This window comes from Oncorhynchus keta, chromosome 14 (assembly GCF_023373465.1).
Source record: "Oncorhynchus keta strain PuntledgeMale-10-30-2019 chromosome 14, Oket_V2, whole genome shotgun sequence".
NCBI classification, from domain to species: Eukaryota; Metazoa; Chordata; class Actinopteri; order Salmoniformes; family Salmonidae; genus Oncorhynchus; species Oncorhynchus keta.
Window position 1 is genome coordinate 52,798,480 of NC_068434.1, and position 9,668 is coordinate 52,808,147.

General features: G+C 41.1%; 1 long non-coding RNA gene across 1 annotated transcript; it reads left to right on the top strand.

Annotated features, from left to right (window-relative positions):
* The first annotated feature begins 1,949 nt into the window (after positions 1–1,949).
* Positions 1,950–3,061, top strand: LOC127907309 (uncharacterized). Its single transcript, XR_008064110.1, has 2 exons — positions 1,950–2,386; positions 2,516–3,061. It is a non-coding gene; the product is annotated as an uncharacterized LOC127907309 (long non-coding RNA).
* The last annotated feature ends 6,607 nt before the right edge of the window (positions 3,062–9,668 follow it).

The window sequence follows — 9,668 nt, forward strand, 5'->3', positions numbered from 1 at the left end:
GAGAGAGTAGACCAGTTGTCCATCAATCTAAAAGAGCAGCTTGTGAAAAAGGGAAAAGATTTCATTGCATATTCCTTGGCTGTGGATGAGAGCACCGACATTTCTGACATTGCCCAGTTGTCAATTTTCATCCGCGGAGTGGACTCCAGCCTAAGCGTGACAGAGGAGTTTTTGGCTTTACGTCCTATGCATGGCACAACTACGGGCATGATTTGTATGAAGAGGTGTCAAGATGTGTAAATGAGATGGAGCTGCCTTGGGAAAAACTCGTGGGTTTGACAACCGACGGAGCACCTGCGATGTGTGGACACAGGAGCGGACTGGTGGCGAAGATACGGGAAAAGATGCAAGAGGAAAACGCGACAGGTGAGCTGACAGCTTATCATTGTATCATACACCAGGAAGCGTTGTGCGGTAAAGCCTTGAAAATGGAGCATGTAATGAGCATCATCACGCGCACAGTTAACTTTATCAGAGCCAAAGGTTTGAATCACCGCCAGTTCAAGGCATTTCTGACGGAGTTAGAAACGGAGCATGGTGATTTGCCTTATCACACAGAGGTGCGATGGCTAAGCCAGGGAAAGGTGCTTCAAAGATGTTTCGAGCTTCGTGAGGAGATTTGTCTGTTCTTGGACAGCAAAGGGAAAGACACAACACAACTCCGAGACGAAATGTTTCTGTGTGAAATGGCTTTTCTGTGTGACATTACGAGTCATCTGAATGCAATGAACTTGCAGCTGCAGGGTCGGGATCGTGTCATCTCTGATATGTACAGTACAGTGAAGGCATTTAAAACCAAACTGACTCTGTGGGAGACGCAGATGCGGAAAGAAAATTTGAGCCACTTTCCCAGCTGCCAGACCATGAAAGAGAAGCTCTCTACCAGTGCGTTCCCGAGCGCACAGTTGGCTGATAAAATAGGTATGCTTGCCGCTGACTTTCGACGCCGATTTGCTGACTTTGAAGCACAACAAAGCAGGTTGGAACTGCTCGGTAACCCATTTGCTGTTGACGTGGAAAGCTCACCACCAAACCTCCAAATGGAGTTGATTGACCTCCAATGCAATGATGCACTGAGGGCAAAATATGCGGCAGTGGGTGCTGCGGAGTTCGCCCGTTTCCTCCCCGACACAATGCCCCAGCTGCGCATCCAGGCTGCTCAAACGTTGTCTATGTTTGGCAGCACATACCTGTGTGAACAACTGTTTTCTTTGATGAACTTGAACAAAACATCACACAGAAGTCGACTTACTGCTGAACACCTCCACTCAATTCTGAGGATTTCCTCAGCTCAGAGCCTTACCCCGAACATTGATGAACTTGTGGAAAAGATGGGACACCACCAAGTATCACCCTCAACCTCAAACAAGTGAACATTACTGTGCAATCACATATTTAGAGTTTTTACTCAGTTCAAGTTTAAAGTTAAAGTTTAATATTTGTTTTCACTGCATGTTACTTCTCCTTAAACAAAGTGTTGTTTTTGATTAATCGATTTTTGCACTTTATTTTATTGTATTTCAATCCAATTATATTTTAAAAATATTTCAGTTGAGTGGATGATAGAAAATTGCTATTATTGTTTTTTTCTTTGAAGTAAATTTAGCCCACTTTTGCTAAAATAGAAAATATAGGCTACTGATGGTGCCTTGAATACCGGTTTCTTTCATTTAATGTTCATGTTATGGGGATTTTTATATAAAGGAAATTTGTCTTTTGTGTCTGTTGAAAATTAAAGATTACTGACAGAGCCATAAGAAAATATTGCTTTATTTATCTGATCATATTGGAATATATTTGTTAGGTTTTCAGTAGGTTCAATTAGGTTCACTAGACTATATGCGTCATTTAAAAATTTTTCAATGAACATTCGAACAGTCCGGCCCTCGGCTTGTAGCTAAATTTTTATTTGGCCCTCCGTCCATTTGACTTTGACACCCCTGTTCAGCAAGTTGCAACATTGAAATACAGAAATATATATATTTTTTCCATAAACAAGCTCTAAATCATGTTTGATGCACTCTGGATGTCCAATTTTTGCTGTGCTGTCTATTTGAGATGAAATGAACATTGTGGACAGTTTTCAGCAAGTTGCAACATTGAAATACAGAAATATATATTTTTTCCATAAACAAGCTCTAAATCATGTTTGATGCACTCTGGATGTCCATTTTTTGCTGTGCTGTCTATTTGAGATGAAATGAACACTTTGGACAGTTTTCAGCAAGTTGCAACGTCAAAATACAGAAAAAAAATGTTTTCCATGAACAAGATCTAAATCATGTTTGATGCACTCTGGATGTCCAATTTTTGCTGTGCTGTCTATTTGAGATGAAATGAACATTGTGGACAGTTTTCAGCAAGTTGCAACATTGAAATACAGAACGTTTTTTCCATAAACAAGCTCTAAATCATGTTTGATGCACTCTGGATGTCCAATTTTTGCTGTGCTGTCTATTTGAGATGAAATGAACATTGTGGACAGTTTTCAGCAAGTTGCAACATTGAAATACAGAAGGAAAAAAATCCATAAACAAGCTCTAAATCATGTTTGATGCACTCTGGATGTCCAATTTTTGCTGTGCTGTCTATTTGAGATGAAATGAACACTTTGGACAGTTTTCAGCAAGTTGCAACATTGAAATACAGAAAAAAAATGTTTTCCATGAACAAGCTCTAAATCATGTTTGATGCACTCTGGATGTCCAATTTTTGCTGTGCTGTCTATTTGAGATGAAATGAACATTGTGGACAGTTTTCAGCAAGTTGCAACATTGAAATACAGAGAAACATTTTTTTCCATAAACAAGCTCTAAATCATGTTTGATGCACTCTGGATGTCCAATTTTTGCTGTGCTGTCTATTTGAGATGAAATGAACACTTTGGACAGTTTTCAGCAAGTTGCAACGTCGAAATACAGAAAGAAAAAAAAATTCCATGAACAAGCTCTAAATCATGTTTGATGCACTCTGGATGTCCAATTGTTGCTGTGCTGTCTATTTGAGATGAAATGAACATTGTGGACAGTTTTCAGTAAGTTGCAACGTCGAAATACAGAAAAACCGTGTTTTCCATAAACAAGCTCTAAATCATGTTTGATGCACTCTGGATGTCCAATTTTTGCTGTGCTGTCTATTTGAGATTAAATGAACACTTTGCCCAGTTTTCAGCAAGTTGCAACGTCGAAATACAGAAAAAAACGTTTTTTTCCATAAACAAGCTCTAAATCATGTTTGATGCACTCTGGATGTCCAATTTTTTGCTGTGCTGTCTATTTGATATGAAATGAACATTGTGGACAGTTTTCAGTAAGTTGCAACGTCGAAATACAGAAAACGTGTTTTCCATAAACAAGCTCTAAATCATGTTTGATGCACTCTGGATGTCCAATTTTTTGCTGTGCTGTCTATTTGATATGAAATGAACATTGTGGACAGTTTTCAGCAAGTTGCAACGTCGAAATACAGAAGAAAAAAAAATTTCATTAACAAGCTCTAAATCATGTTTGCTGCACTCTGGATGTCCCAATTTTTGCAGTGCTGTCTATTTGAGATTGAATTAACACTTTGGACAGTTTTCAGCAAGTTGCAACGTCGAAATACAGAATTTTTTTTTTTCCATGAAAAAGCTCTAAATCATGTTTGATGCACTCTGGATGTCCAATTTTTGCTGTGCTGTCTATTTGAGATGAAATGAACATTGTGGACAGTTTTCAGCAAGTTGCAACATTGAAATACAGAAAAAAAATTTTTTTTCCATAAACAAGCTCTAAATCATGTTTGATGCACTCTGGATGTCCAATTTTTGCTGTGCTGTCTATTTGAGATGAAATGAACACTTTGGACAGTTTTCAGCAAGTTGCAACGTCAGAAATACAGAACAAGCTCTAAAAAATTGATTCCATAAACTATGCTGTCTATTTGAGATAAATCACATATGTCAGAGTCAAGCTCTAAATCACATATGCAGAGTCAAGGGCCACATCCGGCCCGCGAGAAGGTTTTTACGGCCCCTGGGATGATCTTGATTTATTATTAGAACCGGCCCGCAGACCGCAGCAAGCCGGCAGCCCGCAGATATTTTACACGCACCAATACTACATTTCCCACAATGCAACGGTGACGCACCGAGCAGTAGGCTGCTTCATTTCAATATTTATTGGCACAGCAGTTGTCAGCATCACAGTAAAATTAACTTTCAGATACCCATCAAAAATGGCAAAACGGAAGGTGGACACTGAGAACCGGGGTTTCAAACAAGGTGGGAGTCGGAGTATTTGTTCACAGAGGTAGCTGGAAAACCTGTGTGTCTTCTGTGGAGAAAGTGTGGCGGTACTGAAAGAGTATAATCTGAGACGACATTATGAAACGAAACACGCGGACAAAAACAAGAATATGGACATGGAACAAAGGCTACAAAAGGCAGAGGAATTAAAACGAGGCCTCAAATCTCGACAGGCTCTGTTCAAAAAAGCCAAATCACAAGGCCAGGCTGCTGTCAAGGCCAGTTTTATTTTGGCAGAAGAGATCGCTAAATCAGCCCGGCCATTTACGGAGGGGATTTCATCAAAAACTGCATGATTAAAGTTTGTGACGAAGTTTGCCCAGAAAAAAGGCAACTCTTTTTAAATGTGAGTCTGAGCAGAAACACCATTGCCGAGAGAGTAGACCAGTTGTCCATCAATCTAAAAGAGCAGCTTGTGAAAAAGGGAAAGATTTCATTGCATATTCCTTGGCTGTGGATGAGAGCACCGACATTTCTGACATTGCCCAGTTGTCAATTTTCATCCGCGGAGTGGACTCCAGCCTAAAGCGTGACAGAGGAGTTTTGGCTTTACGTCCTATGCATGGCACAACTACGGGGCATGATTTGTATGAAGAGGTGTCAAGATGTGTAAATGAGATGGAGCTGCCTTGGGAAAAACTCGTGGGTTTGACAACCGACGGAGCACCTGCGATGTGTGGACACAGGAGCGGACTGGTGGCGAAGATACGGGAAAAGATGCAAGAGGAAAACGCGACAGGTGAGCTGACAGCTTATCATTGTATCATACACCAGGAAGCGTTGTGCGGTAAAGCCTTGAAAATGGAGCATGTAATGAGCATCATCACGCGCACAGTTAACTTTATCAGAGCCAAAGGTTTGAATCACCGCCAGTTCAAGGCATTTCTGACGGAGTTAGAAACGGAGCATGGTGATTTGCCTTATCACACAGAGGTGCGATGGCTAAGCCAGGGAAAGGTGCTTCAAAGATGTTTCGAGCTTCGTGAGGAGATTTGTCTGTTCTTGGACAGCAAAGGGAAAGACACAACACAACTCCGAGGACGAAATGTTTCTGTGTGAAATGGCTTTTCTGTGTGACATTACGAGTCATCTGAATGCAATGAACTTGCAGCTGCAGGGTCGGGATCGTGTCATCTCTGATATGTACAGTACAGTGAAGGCATTTAAAACCAAACTGACTCTGTGGGAGACGCAGATGCGGAAAGAAAATTTGAGCCACTTTCCCAGCTGCCAGACCATGAAAGAGAAGCTCTCTACCAGTGCGTTCCCGAGCGCACAGTTGGCTGATAAAATAGGTATGCTTGCCGCTGACTTTCGGACGCCGATTTGCTGACTTTGAAGCACAAAAAAGCAGGTTGGAACTGCTCGGTAACCCATTTGCTGTTGACGTGGAAAGCTCACCACCAAACCTCCAAATGGAGTTGATTGACCTCAATGCAATGATGCACTGAGGGCAAAATATGCGGCAGTGGGTGCTGCGGAGTTCGCCCGTTTCCTCCCCGACACAATGCCCCAGCTGCGCATCCAGGCTGCTCAAGCGTTGTCTATGTTTGGCAGCACATACCTGTGTGAACAACTGTTTTCTTTGATGAACTTGAACAAAACATCACACAGAAGTCGACTTACTGCTGAACACCTCCACTCAATTCTGAGGATTTCCTCAGCTCAGAGCCTTACCCCGAACATTGATGAACTTGTGGAAAAGATGGGACACCACCAAGTATCACCCTCAACCTCAAACAAGTGAACATTACTGTGCAATCACATATTTAGAGTTTTTACTCAGTTCAAGTTTAAAAGTTAAAGTTTAATATTTGTTTTCACTGCATGTTACTTCTCCTTAAACAAAGTGTTGTTTTTTTGATTAATAGATTTTTGCACTTTATTTTATTGTATTTCAATCCAATTATATTTTAAAAATATTTCAGTTGAGTGGATGATAGAAAATTGCTATTATTGTTTTTCTTTGAAGTAAATTTAGCCCACTTTTGCTAAAATAGAAAATATAGGCTACTGATGGTGCCTTGAATACCGGTTTCTTTCATTTAATGTTCATGTTATGGGGATTTTTATATAAAGGAAATTTGTCTTTTGTGTCTGTTGAAAATTAAAGATTACTGACAGAGCCATAAGAAAATATTGCTTTATTTATCTGATCATATTGGAATATATTTGTTAGGTTTTCAGTAGGTTCAATTAGGTTCACTAGACTATATGCGTCATTTAAAAATTTTTCAATGAACATTCGAACAGTCCGGCCCTCGGCTTGTAGCTAAATTTTTTATTTGGCCCTCCGTCCATTTGACTTTGACACCCCTGCTCTAAATCATGTTTGATGAATCTGGAATTTCAATTGTTGCTGTGCTGTCTTGGGTAGGTGGAGGGAGTCTGGAAGGGTATCTAGGAATCTTTGTGTTGTCTGGAGAATTTATAGCACAACTTTTAAATGATCCTTGTTTGGGGTCTAAACAGCTATTTGTTGCAAATGTAATAAAAATGGTGGTCCGATAGTCTAGGATTATGAGGAAAACATTAAGATCCACAATATTTATTCCACGGACAAAACTAGGTCCAGCGTATGACTGTGTCAGTGGTAGGTCCGGAGACATGTTGGACAAAACTAGGTCCAGCGTATGACTGTGACAGTGAGTAGGTCCAGAGACATGTTGGACAAAAACTAGTCCAGCGTATGACTGTGTCAGTGAGTGGGTCCGGAGACATGTTGGTTGAGACCGAGTTTGCGTCTCTGACATGGGTAGGCAGACCGTTCCATAAAAATGGAGCTCTATAGGAGAAAGCCCTGCCTCCAGCTGTTTGCTTAGAAATTCTAGGGACAATTAGGAGGCCTGCGTCTTGTGACCGTAGCGTACGTGTAGGTATGTACGGCAGGACCAAATCAGAGAGGTAGGTAGGAGCAAGCCCATGTAATGCTTTGTAGGTTAGCAGTAAAACCTTGAAATCAGCCCTTGCTTTGACAGGAAGCCAGTGTAGAAGGCTAGCACTGGAGTAATATGATCAAATTTTTTGGTTCTAGTCAGGATTCTAGCAGCCGTATTTAGCACTAACTGAAGTTTATTTAGTGCTTTATCCGGGTAGCCGGAAAATAGAGCATTGCAGTAGTCTAACCTAGAAGTGACAAAAGCATGGATTAATTTTTCTGCATCATTTTTGGACAGAAAGTTTCTGATTTTTGCAATGTTACGTAGATGGAAAAAAGCTGTCCTCGAAATGGTCTTGATATGTTCTTCAAAGAGAGATCAGGGTCCAGAGTAACGCCGAGGTCCTTCACAGTTTTATTTGAGACGACTGTACAACCATTAAGATTAATTGTCAGATTCAACAGAAGATCTCTTTGTTTCTTGGGACCTAGAACAAGCATCTCTGTTTTGTCTGAGTTTAATAGTAGAAAGTTTGCAGCCATCCACTTCCTTATGTCTGAAACACATGCTTCTAGCGAGGGCAATTTTGGGGCTTCACCATGTTTCATTGAAATGTACAGCTGTGTGTCATCCGCATAGCAGTGAAAGTTTACATTATGTTTTCGAATAACATCCCCAAGAGGTAAAATATATAGTGAAAACAATAGTGGTCCTAAAACAGAACCTTGAGGAACACCGAAATGTACAGTTGATTTGTCAGAGGACAAACCATTCACAGAGACAAACTGATATCTTTCCGACAGATAAGACCTAAACCAGGCCAGAACATGTCCGTGTAGACCAATTTGGGTTTCCAATCTCTCCAAAAGAATGTGGTGATCGATGGTATCAAAAGCAGCACTAAGGTCTAGGAGCACGAGGACAGATGCAGAGCCTCGGTCCGATGCCATTAAAATGTCATTTACCACCTTCACAAGTGCCGTCTCAGTGCTATGATGGGGTCTAAAACCAGACTGAAGCATTTCGTATACATTGTTTGTCTTCAGGAAGGCAGTGAGTTGCTGCGCAACAGCCTTCTCTAAAATCTTTGAGAGGAATGGAAGATTCGATATAGGCCGATAGTTTTTATATTTTCTGGGTCAAGGTTTGGCTTTTTCAAGAGAGGCTTTATTACTGCCACTTTTAGTGAGTTTGGTACACATCCAGTGGATAGAGAGCCGTTTATTATGTTCAACATAGGAGGGCCAAGCACAGGAAGCAGCTCTTTCAGTAGTTTAGTTGGAATAGGGTCCAGTATACAGCTTGAAGGTTTAGAGGCCATGATTATTTTCATCATTGTGTCAAGAGATATAGTACTAAAACACTTGAGCGTCTCTCTTGATCCTAGGTCCTGGCAGAGTTGTGCAGACTCAGGACAACTGAGGTTTGGAGGAATACGCAGGTTTAAAGAGGAGTCCGTAATTTGCTTTCTAATAATCATAATCTTTTCCTCAAAGAAGTTCATGAATTTATCACTGCTAAAGTGAAAGTCATCCTCTCTTGGGGAATGCTGCTTTTTAGTTAGCTTTGCCACAGTATCAAAAGGAATTTCGGATTGTTCTTATTTTCCTCAATTAAGTTAGAAAAATAGGACGATCGAGCAGCAGTAAGGGCTCTTCGGTACTGCACGGTACCGTCCTTCCAAGCTAGTCGGAAGACTTCCAGTTTGGTGTGGCGCCATTTCCGTTCCAATTTTCTGGAAGCTTGCTTCAGAGCTCGGGTATTTTCTGTGTACCAGGGAGCTAGTTTCTTATGAGACATTTTTTAGTTTTAGGGGTGCAACTGCATCTAGGGTATTGCGCAAGGTTAAATTGAGATCCTCAGTTAGGTGGTTAACGGATTTTTGTCCTCTGGCGTCCTTGGGTAGGCAGAGGGAGTCTGGAAGGGCATCAAGGAATCTTTGTGTTGTCTGTGAATTTATAGCACGACTTTTGATGTTCCTTGGTTGGGGTCTGAGCAGATTATTTGTTGCAATTGCAAACGTAATAAAATGGTGGTCCGATAGTCCAGGATTATGAGGAAAAACATTAAGATCCACAACATTTATTCCATGGGACAAAACTAGGTCCAGCGTATGACTGTGACAGTGAGTGGGTCCAGAGACATGTTGGACAAAACCCACTGAGTCGATGATGGCTCAAAAGCCTTTTGGAGTGGGTCTGTGGACTTTTCCATGTGAATATTAAAGTCACCAAAGATTAGAATATTATCTGCAATGACTACAAGGTCTGATAGGAATTCAGGGAACTCAGTGAGAAACGCTGTATATGGCCCAGGAGGCCTGTAAACAGTAGCTATAAAAAGTGATTGAGTAGGCTGCATAGATTTCATGACTAGAAGCTCAAAAGGCGAAAGCGTCATTTTTTTTTGTAAATTGAAATTTGCTATCGTAAATGTTAGCAACACCTCCGCCTTTGCGGGAGCCAGAGATGTCAGTCTGCATGAAGCAGCCAGAGCTGCCAGTC